Here is an 18,589-nt window from a genome sequence, read left to right as displayed (position 1 = left end):
ATCTAGGAGTAGATCACCAGATAGCGGTCTAAATTATCCTTAGAGGAATAAGGTTATGTTTCTCGGTTATGGAGGTGATAAAGAGTTCGATGTAAAGAGTTACGTCGATGCAAGCTTAACACCTATCCGGATAGCTCTGAGTAGAGATAACGGATACGTATAATGGAGCAACAATTTAGAATAGCTCCAAGTAGAACAGTTATTTGAAATGGCTCCAAATGTAGCGTAGTAGTTGCATCTAAAAGATGACATAGAAATTTGCGAAGTACATATGGATCTGAATGTTGCAGACCCGTTGACTGAAACCTCTCTCACAAGCATAACATGATCAAACCCAGAACTCTTTGGGTGTTAGTCACATGGGGATGTGACCTTGAGTGTTAATCACATATCAATGTGAACTGGATTATTGACTCTAGTGCAAGTGGGAGACTGTTGGAAATATGCCCTCGAGGCAATAATAAATTGGTTATTATTATATTTCCTTGTTCATGATAATCATTTATTATCCATGCTAGAATTGTATTGATAGGAAACTCAGATACATGTGTGGATACATAGACAACACCATGTCCCTAGTAAGCCTCTAGTTGACTAGCTCGTTGATCAATAGATGGTTACGGTTTCCTGACCATGGACATTGGATGTCATTGATAAAGGGATCACATCATTAGGAGAATGATGTGATGGACAAGACCCAATCCTAAGCCTAGCACAAGATCATGTAGTTCGTATGCTAAAGCTTTTCTAATGTCAAGTATCATTTCCTTAGACCATGAGATTGTGCAACTCCCGGATACCGTAGGAGTGCTTTGGGTGTGCCAAACGTCACAATGTAACTGGGTGGCTGTAAAGGTACACTACAGGTATCTCCGAAAGTGTTTGTTGGGTTGGCACGAATCGAGACTGGGATTTGTCACTCTGTATAAACGGAGAGGTATCTCTAGGCCCACTCGGTAGGACATCATCATAATGTGCACAATGTGATCAAGGAGTTGATCACGGGATGATGTGTTACGGAACGAGTAAAGAGACTTGCCGGTCATGAGATTGAACAAGGTATCGGGATACCGACGATCGAATCTCGGGCAAGTATTGTACCGATAGACAAAGGGAATTGTATACGGGATTGATTAAGTCCTTGACATCGTGGTTCATCCGATGAGATAATCGTGGAGCATGTGGGAGCCAACATGGGTATCCAGATCCCACTGTTGGTTATTGACCGGAGAGTTGACTCGGCCATGTCTGCATGACTCCCGAACCCGTAGGGTCTACACACTTAAGGTTCGATGACGCTAGGGTTATAGGGAAAGTATGTACGCGGTTACCGAATGTTGTTCGGAGTCCCGGATGAGATCTCGGACGTCACGAGGAGTTCCGGAATGGTCCGGAGGTAAAGATTGATATATAGGAAGTATGGTTTTGGCCACCGGAAGTGTTCCGGGCATCACCGGTAGTGTACCGGGACCACCGGAGGGGTCCGGGGGTCCACCAGGTGGGGCCACCAGCCCCGGAGGCCTACATGGGCCAATAGTGGGAAGGGACCAGCCCCTGGGTGGGCTAGGGCGCCTCCCACCAAGGCCCAAGGCGCCTCCAATAGGGGAAGGGGGCAAACCCTAGGGCACATGGGCCCTAAGGCCCACCCCAGGTGCGCCTCCCCCTCTCCCCCTTGTGGCCGCCACCCAGATGGGATCTGGGGGCTGCCACCACACCTAGGGAGGGAACCCAAGGTGGGGGAGCAGCCCCTCCCCTCCCCCTATATATACTTAAGGTTTGGGGCTGCCCAAGACACACGATTCAATCTCCCTGTTGGCGCAGCCCTACCCCTCTTCCTCCTCGTCTCTCGTAGTGCTTGGCGAAGCCCTGCTGGAGTCCCGCGCTCCTCCACCACCACCACGCCGTCGTGCTGCTGCTGGATGGAGTCTTCCCCAACCTCTCCTTCTCCCCTTGCTGGATCAAGGCGTAGGAGACGTCACCGGGATGTACGTGTGTTGAACACGGAGGTGCCGTCCGTTCGGCACTAGGATCATCGGTGATTTGGATCACGACGAGTACGACTCCATCAACCCCGTTCACTTGAACGCTTCCGCTTAGCAATCTACAAGGGTATGTAGATCCACTCTCCTTCCCTCGTTGCTAGATTACTCCATAGATTGATCTTGGTGATGCGTAGAAAATTTTGATTTTCTGCTACGTTCCCCAACACTTTCATTAGGAGTTCCACTGTGCCGTCGGCAGAAGGCTCGATGGCCCCTTCGATCGTCAATAATGATGCTGTCCATGGAGGAAACTTCCTCCCCAGACAGATCTTCGTATTCGGCGGCTTCGTACTGTGGGCCAACTCGCTTGGCCATCTGGAGCAGATCGACAGCTAAGCCCCTGGTCACCAGGTCAGATTCGGAAGCCTGATTTACGTTGCGGACGTCCATGGAGATTTGATCTTCAACGGATACGAGACCATGACAACCCGCTCCCCATCGCCTCGATGAACATGGCCTAAACCTGTCATCGGGCCGCATCCAGGAGATAGCTCCTGTAACAGCTCTGGCCTTAAATCCAGAGAAGATCAAGTCGCCCGAAGACGGGAAGCTCGACCCCGCCACGAGGGCTACCGATTCCGCGGCGCTGGAGCCGCACGCAGATTCCACTACATACGGTGTCCGCATCAACGGAACCTCGGACTCGCCTCCGATGTCGAACTTCGAACCCTACAAGCCCGCGTATATCGAACTCGATCGGTTATCGATCCTCAAGTTCAGCGCCACAGATGTCTTCCAACACTCGCCCATGGGTGACATGCTAAACTCACTAAAAACCTATCACTAGCAAGCGACCCATCACCGAACTATGTTCGGTTCGAACTCTTTGCGGACGATGGAGAATTTTGTTTCCCACCCGCCACCCACTTTGTAGCCACTGTTGAAAACCTAACCAACACGCCCGACCCCTGCCCCAAAGACATCGACGGTTTGGACGAGATGAGGGGCAAGGCCAGAGCTTATTACCCGTTCGACACGGGAAGACCACTTCCTGGTATGACATGTGTATGAAAGACACACCTCACGGCGCTCTCGAGGATGACAAGAAGGATCCGGTCGAGAACAAAATGTCTGGTACACAGCCCGGAAATCGGCACCCTAGGCCACATCGCCCAAGTGAAAACATTGCCAACACCAGAGAAGATGACACCCCGGACAACAAAGACCCTGCGGAGGTAGAATCCGAGAAGGATGAACAGGAAGGCTGGCAGGACAGCTCTGATGAACAGACCACATACGGGGACTCGGAGGACAGCAATTATCTCCCACCCTCCGAGGAAGAGGAGATCCTCGGCGACAAAGACTTTATCATACCCAAGGAACCTCTCGAGCAGGAGCGCTTTAAACGCCAGCTTATAGCCACTGCAAGGAGCCTAAGAAAGAAGCAGCTGCAGCTTCAAGCAAGCCAAGATTTGCTCAATGATAGATGGACCGAGGTCTTGGACACCGAAGAACATGGCCTTAGCAGCCCAGTCAAAAGCCACCCAATGAATAGGTGGCCCTCTCAATACGATGGCAGGGCGATGGAGCCCATACCACCATCGAATAATGCGGCAGGCCGACCACAGTTCGGTCTAGTCAAAGCAGCAGCCCAAGCATAGCACCATACCAACCCATCCGACCGTCAAAACAAAACAACTCGGAGGAATACCCGCGATATCAACCAATACACTGAGGGTAGAGCAGGACATACACGATCGACATACAGATCACGAAGATATATCCCGACCGACGATGATGGTCGCCTATTCGGACGCTATAAAGCCAACCATGCCCGGGCCGTACACCGTAAACGAAACCCGCCGGAGGTGCTTCATAGTGTGGCCCAACATAGAGGAGCCGCACACCCTCTCTGCTTCACTAACGAAGTAATGGAGCACGAATTCCCAGACGGGTTTAAACCCATCAACATCGAATCATACAATGGAACAACAGATCCCGCGGTATGGATCGAGGATTACCTCCTTCATATTCACATGGACCGTGGAGATGACCTCCACACCATTAAATACCTACCTCTTAAGCTTAAAGGGCCAGCTTGGTACTGGCTAAACAGTTTGCCAGAAAATTCCATTGGCAACTGGGAAGATTTGGAAGACGCCTTTCGAGGCAATTTCCAGGGAACATATGTCCGGCCATTATACGCTGATGACTTAAGTCACATTGTCCAGGAGCCCGACGAGTCAGCCAGGGAGCTCTGGACCAGGTTCTTAGTCACAAAGAACCAAATTGTCGACTGTCCGGACGCAGAAGCCCTTGCGGCCTTTAGACACAACGTCCGGGACGAATGGCTAGCGCGTCACCTCAGCCAAGAAGGACCCAAATCCATGGTAGCCCTTACCGCTCTAATGACCCGCTTCTGCGCGGGAGAAGACAACTGGTTGGCTTGTAAAAGCAACGACGCCAGCAGCCCAGGCACCTTCGAAATCCAAGATGGCAATGGCAAGCCACGACAAACTGAACGGAATAGTCGCAGTAATATACACGACACAGCGGTGAATGCCGGATTTCAAAATCTGAAGCCCGGTCAACGGAATAAGCCACTAAAGGCAAACCAGGATGGACCATCCACCCTCGACAGGATATTGGACCGACCTTGTCAGATTCATGGTCAACCTGAAGTGCCAGCTAATCATACCAACCGAAACTGTTGGGTCTTCAAGCAGGCAGGCAAGCTTAACGCTGATCACAACGGGAGGAGGACACCAGGCAATAAAGACGACGGATCCGCTCACCAGCAGAACGCCAGGGGCCAGAAACAGTTTCCCTTCGTCGTTCGACTACTCCGGGAACGCGAATAGCAGTCCGTCTTCCGCCACCCACGTACTGTACTGGCAAAATTTGCACCACGCGCACATCACTACGCACTCAAGATACCATGGGCATCGGCGGAAGCATAATACGGACACCCTGCAAGCATTTTCGTAACATTTTCTATCTGCTTACTTTATTTTTATGTATCATCCCTAAATAACAGGTGACCAGCCGGACAGCATCTACAACGGACTCTATCGGAGTCCGGACCCGTACGCTCACCTAAGGGGCTACTTCCGTTAAGGATTCCCCTCCCCGAGGACGGGCGACGCAGACGTGCGACAGGAGGTCCAAAAATAACTTTTTGTGGACCGCACTCTTTATTCTGAGCCTGTACTATGCCCTCTTTCCTCTGATCCCGACCCCGTGCATATCAAATAGCCAGGTTCGCGGTCTTTTCTTTATTATTATTATTATTATTATTATTATTATATATACAAATTTATCATTGGCACATCGCTTCGTTCTCAGTAAGTCTCATCCGAACTGATCTTCCATACTCTTTTAAGTACAGCGTTAGCGGCTACTCTGTAGATACACCTTAGCATAGCCTGCCAGGGGCTCGGCATGGGAACGAATGAGCTGCCAGTAAAAGTCCGAACAGCTCTATAGCGTACTTCGGCGTCGCAAGTTTGGCCTTATATGCATCAGCTCTGAATCATTGTCTTGGGTCAATAGTTGGGTTGCCCGGCTCCTGTGTTTGCTACCCTACGTTCTGCCCTATCGGCTAGGGTAGTAAAGGGAGAACTACTGCGATTGTGCCCTGGCCTAGACCGGATGAGCACCTCAGTAGAGAAAGCCGAAAACTGACTATCATGATGCGGCGAGAGCTGGTCAACCACTTGACGACTTGTTGGAATCCTTAGTGATTCTCCGTGTAACACGGAGGATCTTTTTCAGATGAGATATGCAAGGCACCACACGCCGCATACACACCAGGGGCTATGTCGTAGCCCCACCATAAAACTCCTATGGTTAAGTGGAAGTGTTAATGCCTTATAGTCCGATTGCCTGGTTCGCCGCATTATCACCTCCTTCATGGACCAAGACGTTGGATAAAGAGTGATTAAATGCTTTTTTGAACACCCCCGTACTTCCTACGAGGGGGCTGAAGCCGATGACAGGAAAACTTTCAGATTATATTCAAACAACCGCACAGGAGGAATTCAAGCTTTCGAGCAAAACTCAAATATATTAACTATAAAGTTGTCTTTTACCATCATCATACACCTCACTCAAACATTATGTTTTTGAAACATTGACCCTCTAACAGGCGGGCGGCCTCCAGGACGTCTGCAAAGTAATTCTCTAGTTCCGAACGGTCCCTGTCCCCGGACGGACCCTTCGTAGCAACGTCGACAGCTTTCATATTTCCCCAAAATGTCTTGACTCGGGCAAGGGCCATCTGTGCACCTTAAATGCACGTCGATCGCTTCGCAGCATCGATTCGCGGCACCATGTCGACAAGCTTCTGCACCAAAACGAAATAACTACTCGGCGCAGGCTCGGTTGGCCACAGCCGGATTATAACATCCTTCATGACAGCGCCAGATACCCTATGAAGTTCGGCCCATTGGGACATCTGCTCATTAAGCAGCAGCAGGCGCTTAGATGCACCGAACTGTGACCAAAAAAGCTTCTCCATCACATATCCAGCTCGCGCTTGGTAATACCGCGCTGCATCGGAAGAACTCTTCGGCAAGTCCAAATACTCATCTGGAGAATTCCACACTTGGTTTAGCTAAGCATAGTCTGAGTCGCCGAACATAGTCTGCAGCAGAAAAGGCTTTCCAGCCACTATCTCTTTCGCCTGCCGAACCTCCTCACGGAGTGCTCTGGACTCTGATCGCGCTTCTTTTGCTTCCTGTCGAGCATTGTCTAGTTCAGCTGAGGGAGTCTTGGATTAGGGGGTATCCGAACAGCCGGACTATATCCTTTGGCCGGACTGTTGGACTATGAAGATACAAGATTGAAGACTTCATCCCGTGTCCGGATGGGACTCTCCTTGGCGTGGAAGGCAAGCTTGGCAATACAGATATGTAGATCTCCTTCCTTGTAACTAACTCTGTGTAACCCTAGCCCCCTTCGGTGTCTATATAAACCGGAGGGTTTAGTCCGTAGGACCGACAACATACAATCATACCATAGGCTAGCTTCTAGGGTTTAGCCTCTTTGATCTCGTGGTAGATCAACTCTTGTAGTACTCATATTATCAAGAATAATCAAGCAGGACATAGGGTTTTACCTCCATCAAGAGGGCCCGAACCTGGGTAAAACATTGTGTCCCCTACCTCCTGTTACCATCCGCCTTAGACGCACAGTTCGGGACCCCCTATCCGAGATTCGCCGGTTTTGACACCGACATTGGTGCTTTTATTGAGAGATCCTCTATGTCATCATCGTTAGGCCTGATGGCTCCTTCGATCATCGATAGCAATGCAATCTAGAGTGAGACTTTTCTCCCGGACAGATCTTTGTATTCGGCGGCTTCGCACTGCGGGCCAACTCGCTTGGCCATCTGGAGTAGATCGAGAGTTACAACCCTGGCCATCAGGTCAGGTTTGGAAGCTTAGACTACACGGCCGATATCTGCGGAGACTTGATCTTCGACGGATTCGAGCCCCTGCCCAGTGCGCTGCACGATCACGATGAGCATGATTTAGCTCTACCATCGGACAGTGTTCGGGAGACCACACCGGCAGCCGCTCCGACCCTCAATTTGGAGCCAATTGCGCCATCCATGGACGGGTGGATAGACCCCGCCACGGAGGCCGCATTCTCAGCGACGATCGAGCCGAATATCGACCTTACCCTTCACGAGAGCCGTGACGGCAAACTGCCGGATCCTTCCCCGGCCACGGACTCTGAACCGCCTGCGCCCGTGCCTATCGAATCCGACTCGGCGCCGATCATGGAGTTCACCTCCGCGGATATCTTTCAACATTCGCCCTTCGGTGACATACTGAACTCATTAAGGTCTCTCTCCTTCACAGGAGAGTCCTGGCCGAACTATGTTCGGCAGGATTGGGATGCGGATCATAAAGAAATTCGCCGCCCACCCACCACCCACTTAGTAGCCACTATCGACAATTTGACCGACATGCTCGACTTTGACTCTGAAGACATCGACGGTATGGACGACGATGCAGGAGACGAACAAGAACCACTGCCCACAGGGCACTGGACAGCCACCTCATCATATGATATATATGGTGGACACACCCAAAGAAAGCACTGGCGACGAGACAGCGGAGGATGACCCCTCCAAGAAGCAACCCAAGCGCCGACGTCAGCGGTGCCGCTCTAAGTCTCGCCAAGACAAAAGCAGTGATACCGGCACAGGAGATAATAGCACTCCGGGCAGTGCCGAAGATGACGACACTCCCCTCCAGCAAGAGTTAGAGCAAGAGGATGGAGAAGCCAGCCCTCCCGAGAGAGCGGCAGATGGAGAGGCGGAGGATGATAATTACATGCCTCCCTCCGAAGACGAGGCAAGCCTCGACAATGACGAATTTGTCGTGCTGGAGGATCCCGCCGAGCAAGAACGTTTCAAGCACCGGCTTATAACCACGGCAAATAGCCTTAAGAAAAAGCAGCGGCAGCTTCAAGCTAATCAAGATTTGCTAGCTGACAGATGGACTGAAGTCCTTGCGGCCGAGGAATATGAACTCGAATGCCCCTCCAAGAGTTACCAAAAGCGCAGGTTGCTACCCCGACTAGAGGAGGAAGCATTAAAACCTACATCTCCAGCATATGACGCGGCTGATCGGCCACCTCGTGGCCGCGACAGAGAGGCATTTCAGCCAAAAACTCAGCCCGCACCCCGACGCCACTCAAATAAAAATGACAAGGCACGGGGAAACACGCTAGACCCGCGAGACGTATTGGAGGACAAAGCAAAACACGCAAGATCGGTCTACGGATCACGAGGGCGCGCCACTACGCGAGACGATAACCATCACGCTGGATACAGTAAATGTAAATCCGGCCGGGCAGAACAGAACGGACAAGACTCATTCGAGCTGCGTCGCGATATAGCCCAGTACAGAGGCACCGCACACCCCCTATGCTTCACAGACGAAGTAATGGATCACCAAATCCTTGAGGGTTTCAAACTCGTAAATATCGAATCATACGACGGTAGAGCAGATCCTGCGGTATGGATCAAGGACTTCCTCCTGGACATCCACATGGCCCGTGGTGACGATCTACACGCCATCAAATACCTCCGACTCAAACTCAAAGGACCAGCTTGGCATTGGCTCAATAGCCTGCCAGCAGAATCCATTGGCTTTTGGGAAGATCTGGAAGTCGCATTCCTCGACAACTTCCAGGGCACTTATGTGCGACCACCAGATGCCGATGACTTGAGCCACATAATTCAGCAGCCCGAGGAATTGGCCAGGAAATTCTGGACACGATTCCTAACAAAGAAAAATCAAATCGTCGACTGTCCGGATGCAGAGACCCTAGCAGCTTTCAAGCACAACATCCGCGACGAATGGCTCGCCTGGCACCTTGGCCAGGAAAAGCCGAAATCTATGGCAGCCCTCACGACACTCATGACCCGCTTTTGCGCGGGAGAGGACAGCTGGCTGGCTCGCAGCAATAACATATCAAAGAACCATGGTACTTTGGATACCAAGGATAGCAATGGCAGGTCACGTCGCAACAAACACAAGCGCCGCATCAACAGCGACAATACCGAGGATATGGGAGTCAATGCTGGATTCAGAGGCTCTAAACCCGGTCAGCGGAAAAAGCCATTTAAAAGAAACACTCCGGGCCCGCCCAGTTTGGACCGTATACTCGATCGCTTGTGTCAGATACACGGCACCCCCGACAAGCCGGCCAACCACACCAACAGGGAATGTTGGGTGCTCAAGCAGGCCGGCAAGTTAAATGCCGAAAACAAAGATAAGGGGTCACATAGCGATGACGAGGAGGAGCCCCGGCCGCCGAACACCGGAGGACAGAAGGGGTTCCACCCACAAGTGCAGATGGTGAACATGATATACGCAACCCACATCCCTAAGAGGGAGCGGAAGCGTGCACTAAGGGACGTATATGCGTTGGAGCCAGTCGCCCCAAAGTTCAACCCATGGTCCTCCTGTCCGATCACCTTCGATCGCAGGGACAACCCCACTAGTATCTGTCATGGCAGATTCCCCGCACTAGTCCTAGACCCAATCATCGACGGATTTCACCTCACTCGAGTCCTTATGGACGGCGGCAGCAGCCTGAACCTGCTTTATCAGGACACAGTGCGCAAAATGGGTATAGACCCCTCAAGGATCAAACCCACAAAAACGACCTTCAAAGGCGTCATACCAGGTGTAGAGGCCCATTGTACAGGCTCAGTCACACTGGAAGTGGTCTTCGGATCCCCAGATAACTTCCAAAGCGAGGAGTTAATCTTCGATATAGTCCCGTTCCGCAGTGGCTATCATGCACTGCTCGGGCGAACCGCATTTGCAAGATTCAATGCGGTACCGCACTATGCATATCTCAAGCTCAAGATGCCAGGACCTCGGGGGGGTCATCACAGTCAATGGAAACATAGAGCGCTCTCTCCGTACGGAGGAGCACACTGCGGCCCTCGCAGCAGAAGCGCAAAGCAGCCTCTTAAGGCAATCCACCAGTTCGGCGATTAAAGACCCGGACACCTTCAAGCGCGCCTGGAGTAATCGGCAACAAGACCGCCTGGCACGTTCCGAGCTCGCATAGAAATGCAGCCCCCACCCCAGTCCCAGCCAAACGGCGATATCCGTGCCACGCGTACACAATTACGCATTGAAAATACCATGGGCACAAGTGGGGAGGGGGCACGACTACGGCACGTCCCAAGACACGGCTCAACCGCACTAGGGGCTTCCTGCTTTGTTATTTTTCTCTCTTTCAGGACGTTAATCTCTGGAAACCCCATCCGGCAGTACGATTGCCGGACACATGATGCAACAACCAAGGAGGCAGAAAGCTACGTCGCACCATGGAACTCCCAGGTGGTCTTTGATAACGAGTGAAATACATGCTTTAAATACCATTCCTCAGCTTGCCCTTGGAGGGGACATGTCAAATAGTCCTACTTTTTTGCTTATCGCACTAATTGTATCATTCTGCTTCGACGCACCCTTTTTGAATAAACAATGCATAGCACTAGACTATTACCGCATTCTCTATTATTTTTTCATATATATATATATATTCATTCATGACATTTAGCACCCGAACACTCTGGTACGGCCAATACACCAGGGGCTTAAGCGTACCCCATAATACGACGTGAGAAGTCCGAACACTTTCGACAGTGTGGCACCCCGAACTTATAGCATTACATGCATCGGCTCTGAATCATGTCTTGGGTCAATAGTTGGGTTTGCCCGGCTCCCTGGTTTTGGTACCTTACGTTCCACTCTATCGGCTAAGGTAGCACTGGGAGAACTACTGCGATTGTGCCCCGGTTCATCTGGGCTAAGCACCTCAGTAGAGAAAGCTAAAACTGACTGTCATGATAAGGCGAGAGCTGATCGCTGTTCGAGAGGTCTTGACTCCCTAAAGACTTATGCCGCTTAGGGCGAGGAGTCGGCTTTGTCCGGCTTAGGCGTGTATAGCGCCCCGAATTCGGCCTTCCGAATACTAGGGGCTTCGCCAAAATTTAAAAATGTAGACTTCTATGGCTAAGTGAGAGTGATAAAGCATTATAGTCCGATTGCCTTGTTCGTTGTGCTGAGCACCTCCCTCGAAGGACCCAACAATGGGAAAAGGAGTGCTCAGATTTATCCCGAACACCCCAGCACTCGTGGCATGGGGGCAGAAGCCGACGACTCACCATCTCTCAGATTTGATAAACGGCCGCACAAAAGGTAATATTTTAAATTCAAACAAGCGTTGCATAGCGCACATGAACAAGTTTTCATAATACAAGATCACATGAGAAAGTTTATTCAAAAATTACATCCTTCGCACACTCGTCCGCCACAAGACGGGCACCCTTCAGGACACCCTCATAATACATCTCAGTTGTCGATGCTCCTTGCCCTGCGGCGGCCCCTCCTTCACCAGCTTCTCGGTGTCCATCTTGGCCTAGCGCACCTTCGCACGGGCAAAAGCCCGGCGTGCACCTTCGATGCAGACGGACCGCTTTATGACTTCCAGCCGTGGGCAGGCATCCACAAGCCGCCTTACCAGGCCGAAGTAACTGTTGGGAAGGGAGTTGCCAGGCCACATCTGGACTATAAGGCCCCTCATGGCCTGTTCGGCTGCCTTGTGTAGCTCGACCAGTTACTTCAGCTGGTCACTCACAAGCATCGGGTGTTCGGTCCCAGTATACTGAGACCAGAACAACTTCTCCGTCGAGCTTCCCTCCTCGGCTTGGTAGTACTTTGCGGCATCTGACAAGCTGCGAGGCAAATCTGCGAATGCTCCTGGAGAGCTCCGGACTCGGGTAAGTAACAAGTAATTTACTTTCACATGCTTGCTTTGCATAATGAATGCCTTGCCCGCCGCTATCTTCTTCATCGCCTCAATTTCCTGGAGGGCCTTTTGGGCTTCAGCCTTGGCACGCTTTGTGCTCTCGAGGGACGTGGCAAGCTTGGACTCTCGCGTCTTCGAGTCAAGCTCCAAAGTCCCGTGCTTCTTCACGAGAGCCTGGAGCTCTTGTTGCACCTCGCCCACCCATGCCTCCTGTTTCTCCCGCTCGGTGCGCTCCTTGGCCACTTTGTATTTGGCCTCGGACAGCGCTTGCTTCATGGTCACCACTTCGGTCATGGCCCCTGGCACATCCATGATGATCCTGTCATTTTGCAACCACATCTTTCTCTTTTATATATAGACAAGGTGTTACTTACCTTTGTTCTCCTCGAGCTGCCTCTTGGCAAGGCCGAGCTCTCCCTCGGACCGCTCGAGGTTCTGCTTCAGTGCGGCGACCTCCGCAGTCAGTGCGGCAGAGGTCAGCAGCGAAGCCTACATACGCATACAGACATACTTATATTAGACTCCTGCAGATATTATTAGATCCTCTATTCGGCTTTTCTTTGTGAACACCAAACAGAGCATCAAGGGCTACTGTCTATGCGGTAATATTTTCCTATATTTTAAATACTAACCTCAAAGCCTGTTAGAAGGCTGGCACAGGCTTCAGTCAGTCCGCTCTTGGCGGACTGAACCTTCTTGATCACCGCACCCATAATAGTGCGATGCTCTTCGTCGATGGAAGCGCCTCAAAGCGCTCCCAGCAGGTTGTCCGGCGCCTCTGGATGGATAGAGGTCACCGGCACGGGCGGCTTGCCCCTCTTGGAAGGGGGCCGCCTGCCGGAGTCCGGAACCATTGGGGGTTCCAGCGCGGTGTTCGGCTGAGGGCCGAACTTGGAGCCCTTGGGAGTCTTGCTCCCTTTGCACCTGGAGTCCGGAAGGTCGCCTTGAGGCGCCTCCAGGTCTACCTCCCCTCGGTTTGGTGCCCCTTGAGACAATACCTCGACATTGTCCATAGGGCGAGCAAAGGAGGCGGATGGAAGTGGATCGCTATCCATATCCGACGAGTCCAAGGAACCGTCCGACGAGGATACGTCGATACGGGCTCGGGGCGGACTGCATGATCATATTCGACATTAGGAGAAGCAGTGCAATAAAAGTATAATATGAGTTACTCTGGTATCCGAATACTTACGACTTCGCCAGGGGCTTGGCCCTGAGTAACCACTCGTCTTAGCCGTCGGCGGCGGTGGTGGAACAGTCCGGAAGGAGAGTCCTTCCCTTTTTGGACCCTTCGGCCTCCCCGGTTGTGGCGGCCTTCCTTTTCTTGTCTCCCCCGGCTGGAGGGGAGAATATTCATCTTCCTCCTCCTCGTTTTCACGGGAGGAGTGCGCCTTGGAGTTATCGGATGATGAGTCCGATACTACCTGGCGTCGGGAACTCTTTCGGGTTCCCATGGCCTTCTTCTTGGTCTTCTCCGGCACCTCATAAGGAGCCGGAGTCCGCATCTCCGTCAGGAGAGCGTCTGCAGGGTCTTCGGGCAGAGGGGCCGGACAGTTAATTTGCTCCGATGTCTCCACCCAGTCCAGTCAAAGGCATGGGAGCTTAGACCCTGCACATGGTTAAGCTATGGGAAATGAATACCCTACCCGGTGTACAGAACTTACCGGATTCGCAGGGCGCTTCGCGCTTAACCCACGGTCCTCAGTAAGAGAAGGGGGACCTCGGCGCCTTTGAACAGCACCTTCCAGACGTCCTTATGCGTCATGTCAAAGAGCTCGCGCAGAGTCTGGTGCTGGGCCGGGATGAACTCCCATAAGTTGAAAGCCCGTTGTTGACACGGGAGGATCCGGCGGAAGAGCATGATCTGGACTATGTTGACAAGGTTAAGTTTCTTGCTTGTCATGTTCCAGATACACTTCTGGAGTCCGTCCAGCTCCACCGATGAGCCCCAAGATAGGCCCTTCTCCTTCTAGGAAGTGAGCCGCGTTGGGATTCCGGATCGAAACTCGGGGGCCGCCACCCAGTTGGTGTCGCGCGGCTCGGTGATGTAGAACCACCCTGATTGCCACCCCTTTATGGTCTCCACGAAGGATCCCTCAAGCCACGTAGCGTTGGGCATTTTGCCCACCATGGCCCTGGCGCATTCCGCTTGTTGCCCGCCTAATACCTTCGGCTTGATATTGAAGGTCTTCAGCCATAGGCCGAAGTGGGGCCAGATGCGTAGGAAAGCCTCGCACACGACGATGAACGCCGAGATGTTGAGGATGAAATTCAGGGCCAAATCATGAAAGTCCAGGCCATAATAGAACATGAGGCCACGGACGAATGGATGGAGGGGAAACCCTAGTCCGGAGACGAAGTGGGGGAGGAAACCCACCCTTTCGTGAGGTTCCGGGGTAGGGACGATCTGCCCCATGGCTGGCAGCCGGTGCGCGATATCCGCGGCTAAGTATCCGGCTCCACGTAGTTTTTTTATGTGTCCCTCCGTGACAGAGGAGGCCATCCACTTGCCTCCCACTCCAGACATGTTTGGAGAGAGTTGAGGAGAAGGATGTGGACTTGGGCGCTGGAGCTCGAGTGCGAGAAAATGGATGAGCAAGGAGGAAGAAGGCGTGGGTAGAAGAAGGTGAAACCTTATCCCTTTATAAGGGCGGACAAAAACTATGCGCCCCCACCAGCCAGGTAAAACTCGCTTATCCCCCAAGCGCCTTAATTATGGCGCGGTTGGGTTACCCATGTCCGTATTGATGGGAATCCCGTAATAAGGGGACACGATCTCTGCTTCGACAAGACGTTCCAAGGAAACCGCCTCGCGAAACACGCTAAGATAGGTTATCAAAAACGATTCGAATAAACACTATGGGGTACGTCATCAGATCAGATTTGTGGAAATATAATTCTCTCTACGGTGGTATGTGGAACTTGTTTTGCAGAGCCAGACACGATCCTCGTGTTCACAATCTTCTATGAAGTATTCGGAGGAGGAACCCGCCTTGCAATGTCGAAGACAATCTACGCACCGGACTCATCGTCATTGAAGCCTGGTTCAGGGGCTACTGAGGGAGTCCTGGATTAGGGGGTTTCCGGAAAGCCAGACTATATCCTTTGGCCGGACTGTTGGACTATGAAGATACAAGATTGAAGACTTCGTCCTGTGTCCGGATGGGACTCTTCTTGGCGTGGAAGGCAAGCTTGGCAATATGGATATGTAGATCTCCTTCCTTGTAACCGACTTTGTGTAACCCTAGCCCCCTCCGGTGTTTATATAAACCGGAGGGTTTAGTCCATAGGACCGACAACATACAATCATACCATAGGTTAGCTTCTAGGGTTTAGCCCCTCTGATCTCGTGGTAGATCAACTCTTGTACTACTCATATTATCAAGAATAATCAAGCAGGACGTAGGGTTTTACCTCCATCAAGAGGGCCCGAACCTGGGTAAAACATTGTGTCCCCTGCCTCCTGTTACCATCCGCCTTGGACGCACAGTTCGGGACCCCCTACTCGAGATCCGCCGGTTTTGACACCGACATAAGCCGTTAAGGCTTCATTCTCCTTCTCAAGAATTTCGCAACGGCCAGCGGCATTCTCCAAAGCAAGTGTCATTGTGGATACCTTCTCCTCGACCTGGCATCGTGCAGCTTGTTCGGCCTTCAGTTCAACTGATGCCTCTTTAGCAGCAGCATCACTAAGCCGGACCCGCTCCTTGGCCCGAACTAGCTCCGCCCGAAGAACCCCCACGGCGGCAGCACCATCTGCATTGTATGCACATTTCATATACAGCACTTTCCTACGTCAAGCACACTGGTGTAAAGAATGCTTGAAATATGTACCTTGCGAGTCATCAAGACGCATGTTGATCAATGCAATGTCATCCTCCGCAATATCTAGCTTTTATTGTAGTTCGGCCACTTCCGTACTCTGGGCAGCCACAAGAGGGGCAGCAGCCTGTATTTCAAATTAAACCAAGGTTAATACCTGAGCATATCTCTTTGATCCTCCGATCGCTTCCTTCCGAAGACAATCTGAGTCTCAGGGGCTACCACATATACAACAGGTGCATTCTGTCAATAAAATTCAATTGACAAAACTACATCACAAACATCAAAACCTCTCAGAAGGCCTGTGAAGGCCTCGTCCAATCCACTCTTCACGGGCAGAACCTTTTTGACCACTGTAGCCATCAAGGTACGGTGCTCTTATGAAATGGATGCCCGTCGTAGCAGGCCCGTCAGCATGTCCGGCGCTCCTAGGTCTTCGGACACCGCCGCCAGAGTACGACGTTCCTGTGAGGGAATCCGCTTACTTTCCTCCAGAATCATCTCCGACTGTAAACCGTATGGTTCGGAGACGCTAGTCTTGATCCCGGAACACCGAGTGACAGAGGCACCACCTTCAGGTAGCAACTGCTTCGCTTCCTGTACTACTTGGTGTTCAGGAGGAGCCCGTCGGGATGATACCTCGGTATCATCTCCCCTGTTGGGCGATGCGGCCAGAGGAGGCGTGCCACTCTCCATCATCTCCGGAAGAAGATCTCTCGAAGAAGAGGACGATTGAGAAGCACCAGGCGTTAACCTGTGTGGATGAACATATATCGGATGATTACTTCACTAACAGGAAAAGAATGAGGTGCATTCAAAGTACCCCAGCCTCGCTTACAGTCTGCCTCGAGGCTCGTCCTCGTCATCAAACTCTACGGCAGCCTCGCTCACCCGGCCCAAGCTGCTCGACGACGGCGTTTTTCCTCTCTTGGAAGGTTTCCCCTCCTGATCTTCGGAGGCAGCCCTCTTCTTGCCTTGAAGGACCCCCTCCGCACTCTTGCCCTTGGGCAAAAGGACTTCGGTTTCCCCGAACGCGGCCACCTGGTACGGTGTAGAAACCAGCATCCTCGCCAGCAGGTCGGTCGCAGGGCCTTCGGGAAGAGGCACTGGACACCAGATCAGCACCACTTTCTTTATCCAGTCCTATACAGGGACAGATTGTTCAATATCTTGTTAAGAGATACCTGAATGCAAGGTGCTCGGATACGAAATACTTACCGAAGTGTCCGAATGATTGCAGTCGAGGCCAACGTCTTCGGTGGTGTCCGACCATTGCTCTCGTTCCCCGAAATATAATTTCCACATTCCTTCGTGTGTAGTGCTGAAGAAGTGATGTAGGGTCCACCACCTTTCTGGTTAAACTCCCACATATGAACAGGCCGCCGCTGACATGGTAGGATCTGGCAGACTAGCATTATTTGAACGATGTTCACAAGATCGATGCCCTTCTCGATAAGGCTTCGGATGCGACTTTGCAGAGTCTGTACTTCATTGACGGATCCCCAGTCCAATCTGAGGGAGTCCTGGATTAGGGGGTCTCCGGACAGCCGGACTATATCCTCTGGCCGGACTGTTGGACTATGAAGATACAAGATTGAAGACTTCGTCTCGTGTCCGGATGGGACTCTACTTGGCGTGGAAGGCAAGGTAGGCAATATGGATATGGATATCTCCTCCTTTGTAACCGACATTGTGTAACACTAACCCTCTCCGGTGTCTATATAAACCGAAGGGTTTTAGTCCGTAGGACAACAACCACAACATACAATCATACCATAGGCTAGCTTCTAGGGTTTAGCCTCTCCGATCTCGTGGTAGATCTACTCTTGTACTACCCATATCATCAATATTAATCAAGCAAGACATATGGTTTTACCTCCATCAAGAGGGCCCGAACCTGGGTAAATCATCGTGTCCCCTGCCTCATGTTACCATCTGGCCTAGACGCACAGTTCAGGACCCCCTACCCAAGATCCGTCCGTTTTGAGACCGACATTGGTGCTTTCATTGAGAGTTCCTCTGTATTGTCGCCGTTAGGCTTGATGGCTCCTACTATCATCGATAGTGATGCGGTCCAGGGCGATACTTTTCTCCCTGGACAGATCTTCGTATTCGGTGGCTTTGCACTGCGGGCTAATTCGCTTGGCCATCTGGAGCAGATTGAAAGCTACGCCCCTGGCCGTCAGGTCAGATTTGGAAGTTTGAACTACACGGCCGACATCCGCGGAGACTTGACCTTCGACGGATTCGAGCCACAGCCGGGCGCACCGCACTGTCACGACGGGTATGACCTAGCTCTGCCGCCGAACAGTACCCCAGAGGCCGCGCCCGCATCAGCTCCGACCCTTAGCTCAGAGCCAACTGCGCCAATCGAGGACGGGTGGCTAGACACCGCCTCAGGGGCTGCAGTCTCAATGGCGATCGAGCCAAACACTAGC

This window comes from Triticum urartu, chromosome 5A (genome assembly GCF_056163025.1).
Source record: "Triticum urartu cultivar PI428250 chromosome 5A, HENAU_Tu73, whole genome shotgun sequence".
Classification (NCBI taxonomy): Eukaryota; Viridiplantae; Streptophyta; class Magnoliopsida; order Poales; family Poaceae; genus Triticum; species Triticum urartu.
Note: the sequence above shows the minus strand (reverse complement) of the source record.